Here is a 10,463-nt window from a genome sequence, read left to right as displayed (position 1 = left end):
GACAGAGGAACTTAGCAGACCTTAGTTCATGGAGTTGCAAAGAGTTGGATACAACTGAGTGACTAAATACTTTCCACTTTCAATATTACTACTACAGGTGGGAAAACCAAAGGTCTGATTTAGTCACTAAACCAAAGTAAAGAGGACAAACAAAGCAGCTAGCTGGCAATCAAGCTCAGTTTGTCTGTCGCCAGAGTCTGGACCTTCCCGATTATAACTTGCTTCTTTATGGAGGACTACCAACTTCTCTCCACAGACGACCAGCACCTAGCTAGTAGGCTTCAACTTATTAAAAAACGTAGTAGAAATGTAGTGACTCCATGAGCCTGAGAAGCAAAGTAGATAAGTTTCAAATGTTGATTAGGGCTTTGCAACAGACATTTCCATTACATAGTTCCTGAGAAACAGACTCCTGTCACAAGCCCCAATCCAATGTTAGCTGAATCACATTTTTTGTATCCCTGGCCAGTTAGATTATCATTAGCTGAACAATGCTTTATCATGGGTAACCAAGACAAAGTACTCAGAGTCGTAAAGTGATTAACAGTTTTGGAAACAATACAGATATCCTCAGTCTCAGCCTAGCTGAGATCCTGTATGTCATGCTGTTTTATCACTGTTTTAAAATTTATTTAAAATGTTCACACAGTCTTATGCTAACCACTTCCAGGTTCCATTTATCTGTTTACCTATTCTTTGTTTTCCTGGGCTTTTTGTTTGTTTGTTTGTTTGTTATTTTACAAAGGCTTATGTCTTCAAACAAAAGATGATACTGTGATACTTTTTTTTTTTCCTTGCACATAGCTAAATCTGTGACTTTTCCAAAATAAGATTTTCTGTAAACATCTTCTGTTCACAGAGAAAAATTGTCCTGCCGAGAATGGTGGAAATAGAAAAACAAATAAGAAATGCACCAAACACAAACCGCATTAACACTAATAGGAATCCTTTGCAAAGTTTCAGCAACTTCAGACTTGCTTTCGAAAACTTCATACTGGATTTCAGAAAAGAGTATTAATTGTGTGATGAGGAGAATAAAACTCAAGGTATCTCTTTAGAGAAGTTTCCCAAGGCCATCACTTTCTCAGCTGAATAAACTTCTAATGTCATCATCTAGGGAAATTATAGTTTCGGCAGAAGAGCTGTGCCCCCTGGAATCACAGTTATTGAGTCTGCCCTTTTCCTGTAGGACCTACCCACTTCACCATGTCTTTCTCTCCAGCAATCATGCAATGTTATTAAACTACAAGTGAATCTCAAATTACAAATACAAATTATCCAGCTACAAGCATTTTCTCTCACAGTATTCAGTTCAGTTTGGCACATATCCACACATAATGGAAAGACTTTTGGAAGAAAATCAAAAGACCTTGGCTTAGATCCCAGTGCTAGCACTTTCTAGTTTTGTGACCTTGGGCAAGTTATTTGGCCTCACTGGTTTACAGTTTCCATATTTTTAAAACAGGGGATGATAATTCCTATTATTGCTGGTGTGAGGATTAAATGCATCTGCTTTTAAGCACTTTGGAAATGATCAACTATCACTCAAAAGCGAGATATAGTTTCAGTGGCTTTCCTTTCTCCTTTAGTTTCAAACACTGTGAAAAGCACAGTTGAATTGTAGGATGTACAGTGAATGAATACATGAAAGGATGATTGGGGGTGAGTTTTGTTGTTGTAATCAAACCATACATTTAGTCATCAACTACTAGTACCTATTGTGTATGACTGTAACACTGGGTCTGGAGAAGACTGGAGGTCCCAGAAGTTAGCAACTTCACAAAGCTAGCTCAGTGCACTTACTATGTGCCCTTGCAGTGGGATGCACAGGATTGAACAGGATGTGGCTTGAAACACTAAGTGATTTGGGCTAAGAAAGAGAGCAGAGAAGGGGGTGAGAAATGACAGAACTGGAGGAGTAGTCACGTCTGGGATCACTTTATAAAACTACTTTTTAATCAAGTTTAAATGCTAACTTTTAGAATGCAAAAATATTTGAAATATCATGGTCTTATGAGGTCTCCAGTGATCAGGATGCCGTTAGGAGGAACTTAAATGTATGTCATTTAATGTGTCAGTCAAAATCAACAAGCTTGTGTGCCACAAAATAGTGTGTTGGAAAACATCTTTAACTTGCTAACATCTCCAAAATTTGGAATGACTGTTTTACAAGATGAGCACAATTTTGGGTGCATAAGTTGCTTTCTTATTATTCTAAAATAAAAGTGTTATTGCTTTGCTAGCCTGATTAAAATTGATCTATATATCCACCTACTAGTAGAGCAGAGCCATTGATACTATAACTCTTCCCATAGAAAAAAATGCAAGTTCACATGTACATTCAATTTATACACAATTTGCAAATGCTTTTTGTGTGGCACTTTATTTTTCAGTTCAGGTCAGTTAAGTTCAGTCACCCAGTCATATCCGACTCTTTGCAACCCCATGGACTACAGCATGCCAGGCCTCCCTGTCCATCACCAACTCCATTCATCCTCTGTCATCCCCTTCTCCTCCTGCCCTCAATCTTTCCCAACATAAGGGTCTTTTCCAATGAGTTAGTTCTTCGCTTCAGGTAGCCAAAGTATTGGAGTTTCAGCTTCAACATCAGTCCTTCCAATGAACATCCAGGACTGATTTCCTTTAGGATAGTCTGGTTGGATCTCCTTGCAGTCCAAGGGAGTCTCAAGAGTTTTCTCCAACACCACAGTTCAAAAGCATCAATTTTTCGGTGCTCAGCTTTCTTTATAGTCCAACTCTCACATCCATACATGATAAATAAACTATTTTCTTTCAAATTTTGTATTAGTCTATCATGAAGTCACTTGATACTATTTTACTATTTATTTTCCTCACTACTCTTCATTGCTTTTACCTGACTTCTCAAAAAACCATAAAGCTATTTCCATACTCGACACAATCTCAAGTCTTTATCAACGACCACCTCTACCCTTCGTGTGACTGCTTTCAACATCCCAGGATCTAAGACCAGTGATGGGTAAAGCTCCCAAATTAGGCAAAACCAGAGGAGAACCCCCAAGCTCTTTACTTGCCACTCCATTTTGTCCCTGGAAACCACATTTTCATATGACCTGAAATTTTGCTCTATCTGTGGGGTGACCTGAGTGTGCTAATTATGGATGTCACGGTAGCCTGGGATCCTGCAGTCCACCCTGAGGCTTGAACCAGGCCTGTGACAAATTAACATCTTTCAGTTTGAACATTTCTGCAGAGGTATGTGGCTTCCCCGCACATGCCTGGGGAGATAGGAACTCCCCTTTATTTCTTTATCTTGCTCTAGGGCAGAGGTCAGCAAACTTTCCCTGTACATGACCAGACAGTAAATATTTTAGGTTTTATAAGCCAATTGTCTCTGTCATAAGTACTGAAGTCTACCACTGTCCTAAAAAAAAAAAAATCACACATAAACAATACCTAAATTAAAATTTCAGCAGCTCCTCCAAGACCTTGTGACTGACTGAGACAGGTTTTGAACCTATGGCTAGTGTTAAATAATGGAAATTCTTCCAAAATCATTTAGCTCAACATGTATGCATTGAGGACCTACTAGTGCTAACAACATTTTGGACTCAGGAAAACCACATGAAAAATGCCTGCTCTCATACAGTATATTATTTAACAGCTACAACTTCGTTGTGTAGTTAAAATAATACGCGAAAGCTTGTAATTAAAAGTCCTATCTGTTTTGAACCCTCATCCAAGTCCCCATTGGCTGCCTCTTTCGCCAACTGCCATTGTAGACCTACCCACTGCCTCCATCGTCCTTAGTGCTGCGTCTACACGTCTCTCCAAGACTGGTCAGAGGCTACATGTGTGCACCTCTCCTTTCTGAAGCTGAAGACATTCCCGTTTTCATTTCTTATTCTTCTTTCTGCTTGCATCTACGTTCCAAGGTGGCCGTTTTTTTTTTTTTTTTTTTTAGTGAACTTTACACAAAGGTGAAAATAAAATCTTGGTGAGGTTTTCATATTTACATTTTTCATTGTAATGGTAACTGCATATTCCGTGTTCCTAAATTAGCTGATTTTAAATGCTGAAAACTAAACAAACAAAATATATCATTTCAACTGTGTAAGTATCACTTGTGTGAGTTCAGATACTATTCTATCATTTATTTTCTCTACAGGAGTAATACAATAGTGAAGTGGGTTCTTGTTTCTTATGTAGAGCGAGTCATCGTTTAACTTAAGTCTTTTAACTTAGAACCATATAAGGGCTGTGGCATTGTTATATAGTAATCTTCTGAATATTCAACTGGAACTAAATAGCCTTAATATTTAAATATAAAATGCTAACATATGCACATTAACAAAAGAAAATAATAAACATTTTTCAATCTTTTTTTAGAAAGTCTGTGTCTACTTCCCCAGGATTATGAGTGAGAAATATAAGAACAATCTTGGGACATACAAAACCTCTTCTCTTTCTAAACTAGTTTACTATTTCTCATCCTTTGCACAATATATTTTCTTTATGTGAAGAGATTAGGAATCAAAAAGAAAAACACCTAGCAATATCACCCACTTTTCTTCACAATTTAGAAACAGATTTTCATTTTGAAAAGAATGTAGCATAGTAATTATGGCATGTCTTTGTCAAACAAAATTCTATCATTTTTTCAGTATGGTCTTTAATGAAAATGATCAAAAAGATAATCTTTTCTAAATTATTGCTTGTAGAAATGACCCTAACTGAGGTTTTTGGTTGTTTTCTTTGATTTTGCTCTTGAGGAGTCTTTAATTCTTATGCTGTTAGAGAGAAGCCATATCCACCTTCATATTTGATGAAGAAGGTTACCTCTGAAGCCAGGGTGATTACCTTTCCAGCATTTTCTGTCTTGTCTAGAATAACAGGGTAGCCTTCTATTTTAAACAATAAATGACAATTACATATTTCTATTTACTTTGAAAACATCATATCTACTTTATGATTTTTAAAAATTGTTTTCCATGTGAGAAATTACTGATGAGCTGTTTTATTATATACCTACTATATCATCTGCAAGCATTATCTTGGCTGAAATTTGAAACAGATCTATGATAACTTTTTTAGTTTACTTAAGATGCACTGTTTATCATAGACATACATATATTGACTCATAAAGTGACATTCTATAAAAATTACATTTCTAATATTTGGGGGAAAGTTGCATTTACTTGAACATATTTGGATTACTAAAATGCTTTTTCAATCATACTATATATTTTAAAATTATGATAATATAGCAAATTAATCACATTCAATCTAATGGTCTTTAAATAAACTTTTTTATATATTCACAAATATTATTAATGTTATATTATCTTGAGAAAACAGGAAAATGAAAAAAATATTTATTAAAAAAGACCTTGAAAGTATGTCAGTGCCAAAGAGATTCTTCAGAAACAAATATGACAGCCTATTTTTTGGCATTCTGTTTACCATCACTGGGCTTCCCTGGTGGCTCAGCTGGTAAAGTATCTGCCTGCAATGTGGGAGAGCTGGGTTCAATGCCTGGGTTGGGAAGATCCCCTGAATAAGGTAAAAGCTACCCACTCCAGTATTCTTGCCTGGAGAATTCCATAGACTGTATAGTCGATGGGGTCGCAAAGAGTCAGACATGACTGAGTGACTCTGACTTCACTTCACTTACCATCATTAGTTATCTCCAAGCCCCAAAAGAAGGCACGGAAAATAGAAGAATGAAGAGAAAGACCAACTGCTGCATTTCTGTCTCTTGTCTAGTAGGCTTCTTCAAAACAGTTCTGAGGTGGACCTGCTAACCATTCTGCTAAAGCCCTAAAAGGATTATTATTTAGAAATGCCTGGTGGTGTGTTAGTAAAGGACGTTTCTTGACTTTTTAGCACATCATGATCAGATTTTAATAGGAGAGGCATGTGCCTAGAAGACCTCATTGTAAAGTCTTATAAGGAGGTAAATAATCTAGAGGCATTTGCCTTTTTAAAATGACTCTGGGAAACTAGCCTTGGGAGACACATCCAATGCAATAAACAAAAGCAGCCAACTTTTCACCGGTTTATATTGAAGTGGTACAATTATTTAGCATCTCTTTTGAACAAAAACTTTTACACATTTTTCCCCAAAGAAGGGTATTAAAATGCCAGTTCCTTAGTATGCACACATAATACTCCCCAGAAAATATTAAGAAAATCAATAAAGAAATCAATATCAGTCTGGAGTCTGCGAGAGTTGCAAAACACATTGATGGCTTCCCTTTTATGTGTTTGAAAAATTGATTTCAATTGCCTGATTACTGATTCTTAGAATTTCATTTAGAACTTTTTCTTTCTTTTTGTTTCTTTAAGACTCAGCAGGGACATGATATTGTGAATTAAAATCCAGACAGTGTTTTTCAGAAAAAAGTAATCAATGTTGTTTCCTAAGAAAGAAGAAGAATATTTTCACTGCATTATTAGTAAGTAAAACACCAAAGAGGAAACCATCACAGTGAAATGATACTATTATTAAGAAAAGGGAAAAAGCACTCAATATAGAATAAAACAAAAAAATTAAATGTTCACCAAGGCTCTCAGCATTTTCAGTAAGCAAAAAATTAAATTTCTAGTCTAGTCGCATTTGTAACACTTTTGTGTCAATATATGAACTTTTGCAAATGCTGAATTTTACAAGTCGTAAATAAAGTTACTTTTGTTCCCATTTGTGCTTCCATTCAGAGTCAGACACAACCCAGTGACTAACACATTCAGAAACCTGCTTCCACCCACTGTTCCATTTCACGCTCTCCTGTACAACACTACTTATTGAAAGAATTGTCTGTATTTCCAGTTTTCCAGTCTCTCTCCTCTTTTCTCTCTGAAACTCACTTTAGTCAGTCTTTGTTCCCTACCATTTCACAGAAACTGTTCTCGACAAGGTCCTTAGGACCTCAGTTTGCTAGGACCAATGGCCAACTTTGGACTTCATCCTGTAACTTCTCAGCATTGAATCATTTACCTGAGTTGGTCACTTCTCCGATCGATTTCTTCTCACATGTTCCCTTGCTTCCATCATGCTCTTATCTGACCTGCCATTTTCATCACCCACTGTGTGTTATCAGCACATCGGTAAAAGCAGTCCTTTTAACACAGTGCGTGTTAGTTCTCTGTTCAAAAGCCCACAGCAACTATGCATATCATCAAAAGAAAAAAAAAAGTTGCATCTTTCAATGACCTACAAGGTCTTTTGCAGTTTGTCTCAATTAACTCTAAGGCTCTCTCTCTTTTTTCTACTTAGTTCACCCCAACATTGTTCTTTCCCCCTGTTTTACAGCTCCCCAGATGTTCTTATTTTAAGTTCTTTGCTTCAGATTCTCCTGTCTCTCCCTCAGATACCCTTTTTTGGCCAACCCTTCCATCTCTTTCAAATTCCTCCTTCGAAAAGGTACTTATAACATTAATCTTTTTCAACCTGAAACTTTCCCATTACTCACAGGGACTCCTAATGCCTTCAACCTCTCTTTCTCCATTTTTTTTCCCCCCTTAGCACTTCCTAAAGTAGAATATAATTTACTTGTTTTATTTTTTTTGGTTTACTCTCCTCTCTCTCCAATAAAATGCAACCTCCATAAACTAGGAATATTTTCTGTTATATTCACTGATACATTCAACACATAATATACATCTGTCACAATGGTAGCACTCAATAGATATCTGTTGAAGAAATTAGTTAATAAAGATTTTAGTATATACTTCTAAAATTTCAGGTTAATTTAAAAATGAATAATAATAAAAACAATAAAAAGGCAAGGAAAACAATCTCTTTTCCTTTCTATTTTTTATTTCCTTTCTTTTATAGCTCATATAATATACACATATAGCATATCAATTTCTTTAAATATAACACTCATAGGTTGTGAAATCCTTGAAGCCAAATATTATTCTGAGTCATCTTTATTACAATGCCTCGTAGCACAATATCTGGTACACAATGAGAACTTAAAGATTAGGGACACCAAAAACACAAGAATCGTGATAAAAAAATTGGATGATTTATGATTACATATGAAGAAAATGAAAATATGACCCATAGAGTGAAACAAAATACTTGCACATTGAATATCTGATCAGGGACCTGTATCTAGAATACATAAAGAATTCTTACAAATCAGTAGCATAAAGACAAATTAAAACATTGGTAAAGTATTTAAAAGGACATTTCTTCCAAAAAATATGTGCAAATATCCAATAGAAAGAAAAAAAGTGAAAGTGGAAATCACTCAGTCGTGTCCAACTCTTTTTGACTATACAGTCCATGGGATTCTCCAGGCCAGAATTCTGGAGTGGGTAGCCTTTCCCTTCTCCAGGGGATCTTCCCAACCCAGGGATCGCACCCAGGTCTCCTGCATGCAGGCGGGAAGCCCAAATACCCAACATGCGCGTGAAAAGATGCTCAGCACTGCCGCCTTAGGACAGTTATAATAAAAAAGACAGATGATACACAGTGCTAGTAAAAATATGAAGACATTGGAGTGAGAAATAGTACACGTTGTAATCTGTCAGGCTGACAGCCCCTCAGGATTCTAAACAGAACTAGCATATGATCTGGAAATCCCACTCTCAGGCGTGAACCAAAGAAGGCAGAAAACAGACGTCCACACAAAAAGTGTGCACTAGTGTTACAGAAACATTATTCACGATGGTCAAAAGGTGAAAAACAAACGGTGGTAGATTATCTGGCAACAAAAAGGAATAAAATTCTGATGCAGATTACAACACAGATAAATCTTGAAAGCATTAGGCTAAGTAAAAATAGCCAGCCCAATAAAATTATGTGTTATTGATTTCATTTATATGACATATCCAGAATAAACAAATCTATAGAGACAAAAGATGAATGTAGGGTAGAGAGGGACCGGAATGGGAAATGACTGCTGTTGGTTATAGGGTTTATTTTTGAGATGATAAGAGCGTTCTAAACAGACTTTGCCAATGGCTGCACAACTCTGTGAATATTCTCAGAACACTGAGTTTAAAAGGGTCAATGTTGTAGCATATTGATTAATCTAGATGAAAATGTTACAGATAACTATAAAATAACAAATGGATGTCAAGGTCATAATATAATCTTGCAAAGTCAATCCAGTTTAAAGTGAAGCTAAGAGATTACACATTACTTATAAATTTAGACAAGGTTGAGTCAACCTGTACTCTTTGGACACTATCTTAATATTTGTATTCTTTTCCATATAGTATTGCTATAGTTATTTGTATAGGAGAAGGATAAATAAAGGAAAAGTCTGTGTGATTTTCATTTTTTTTTTTTTAGGTCATATGATTTTATCTGATTAGCAATGTTTATGCCATTACAATAACAGATTTGGACAGTATTATAAACATGTATTCTTATTTATTCAGTTTGTGGTTATCCATGCTGATGAAAGAGAACAAGGATAAGGGAAGAGGCAGAGTCATGTACATTAGCCCTTACAAATGATGCACCTTCTGTTCTAAGAATTTTCAGTATTATAAACAAGCTGCTAAAACTTCAAAAACCTTTCTGCTCAGATTCTCCTCCCTGTGCCTTAGCTTAACTCACCCACATCCACTACTCCGTGTCCAGACAGAATTAAGCAGGAGGATTAGCAAATATGAAATAGATTATTTAAAGCAAAGAAGCTCAATTTATAATCCAGAAAATTTATTTCAATTCATGACTCTTTCATCTACTTTATTTTATTATCTTTATCTTATCACTGGCCTTGGAAGGATAAATAATTAGACAGTTCCAGATCCAATACCAATGTCCCTCTGTCAAGAAGTCATCCAGGGAGCCCTGTGTAAACTAGATTGTTCTGCTTGCCAAGAGGAAAAAGAATTACTTTCAGAGTAGAGTCAATCCTCCTTTAGCTGAGACCAGAAATCCTAAAGCAAAGATAAAGAAAATGATGATTTCTTAATTACTTAGTTTTAGCCAGTGATAGTATTTCTTTTTCCTTTCTTCTGTGGAGAGAGGCTCAGCTTATTCACTCCTGTGCTCTTTCAGGGGCTTCACGGTAATGTTAGAATCTGCCCTTTCTCTCCCCTCAGTCCAAAATCCATCCGCTGTGTCCTCTCCAGGAAAATCTCTCATCCTTTCTTTGAAGTCCAGGGGAAGGCAAATGCTGTAGCCAGCAGCCCTGCATTTATGGAAGAAGGGGGAGTTTTGACTGACCCAGCAGTTCTTAAGGCAGTCTGACAAATTCCATCCACGATTTCCACTTCAAGGTCTTCTCCTGCTCTCTTACCTGCCTCCTCCAAGCCTGAATTTGATGTACGGATCCGTCTTGTACACTAGCTTCCATCTCTCCTGTACCTATTACCTTTGATTTTTTTTTTTTAATGAGTTTTCTCTAGTTTGTTGATGTTATCCCATCTGCTTTGAGTTGATGCAATAAAAATTTGTATTTTAAGGCAAGATAAGAAAAATTTAAACACAAAGTTTTCTCTGCCCATTTTGGCCTCCT

At 36.2% G+C, this 10,463-nt stretch overlaps 1 long non-coding RNA gene across 1 annotated transcript in view; it reads right to left on the bottom strand.

Moving 5' to 3' along the window:
- Positions 1–9,349: 9,349 nt before the first annotated feature.
- The window catches only part of LOC147370069 (uncharacterized), a 205,208-nt gene continuing 204,094 nt past the window's right edge, over positions 9,350–10,463 (bottom strand). Inside the window, exon 2 of the long non-coding RNA XR_015168636.1 lies at positions 9,350–10,136. This is a non-coding gene — a long non-coding RNA (uncharacterized LOC147370069). The remainder of the gene's footprint in view (positions 10,137–10,463) is intronic.

The sequence above is a fragment of the Bos grunniens genome, chromosome 7, assembly GCF_055505025.1.
Source record: "Bos grunniens cultivar Pamir isolate PY7600 chromosome 7, Bosgru_T2T1.0, whole genome shotgun sequence".
Classification (NCBI taxonomy): Eukaryota; Metazoa; Chordata; class Mammalia; order Artiodactyla; family Bovidae; genus Bos; species Bos grunniens.
This window is presented reverse-complemented; position numbering and strand designations above follow the sequence as displayed.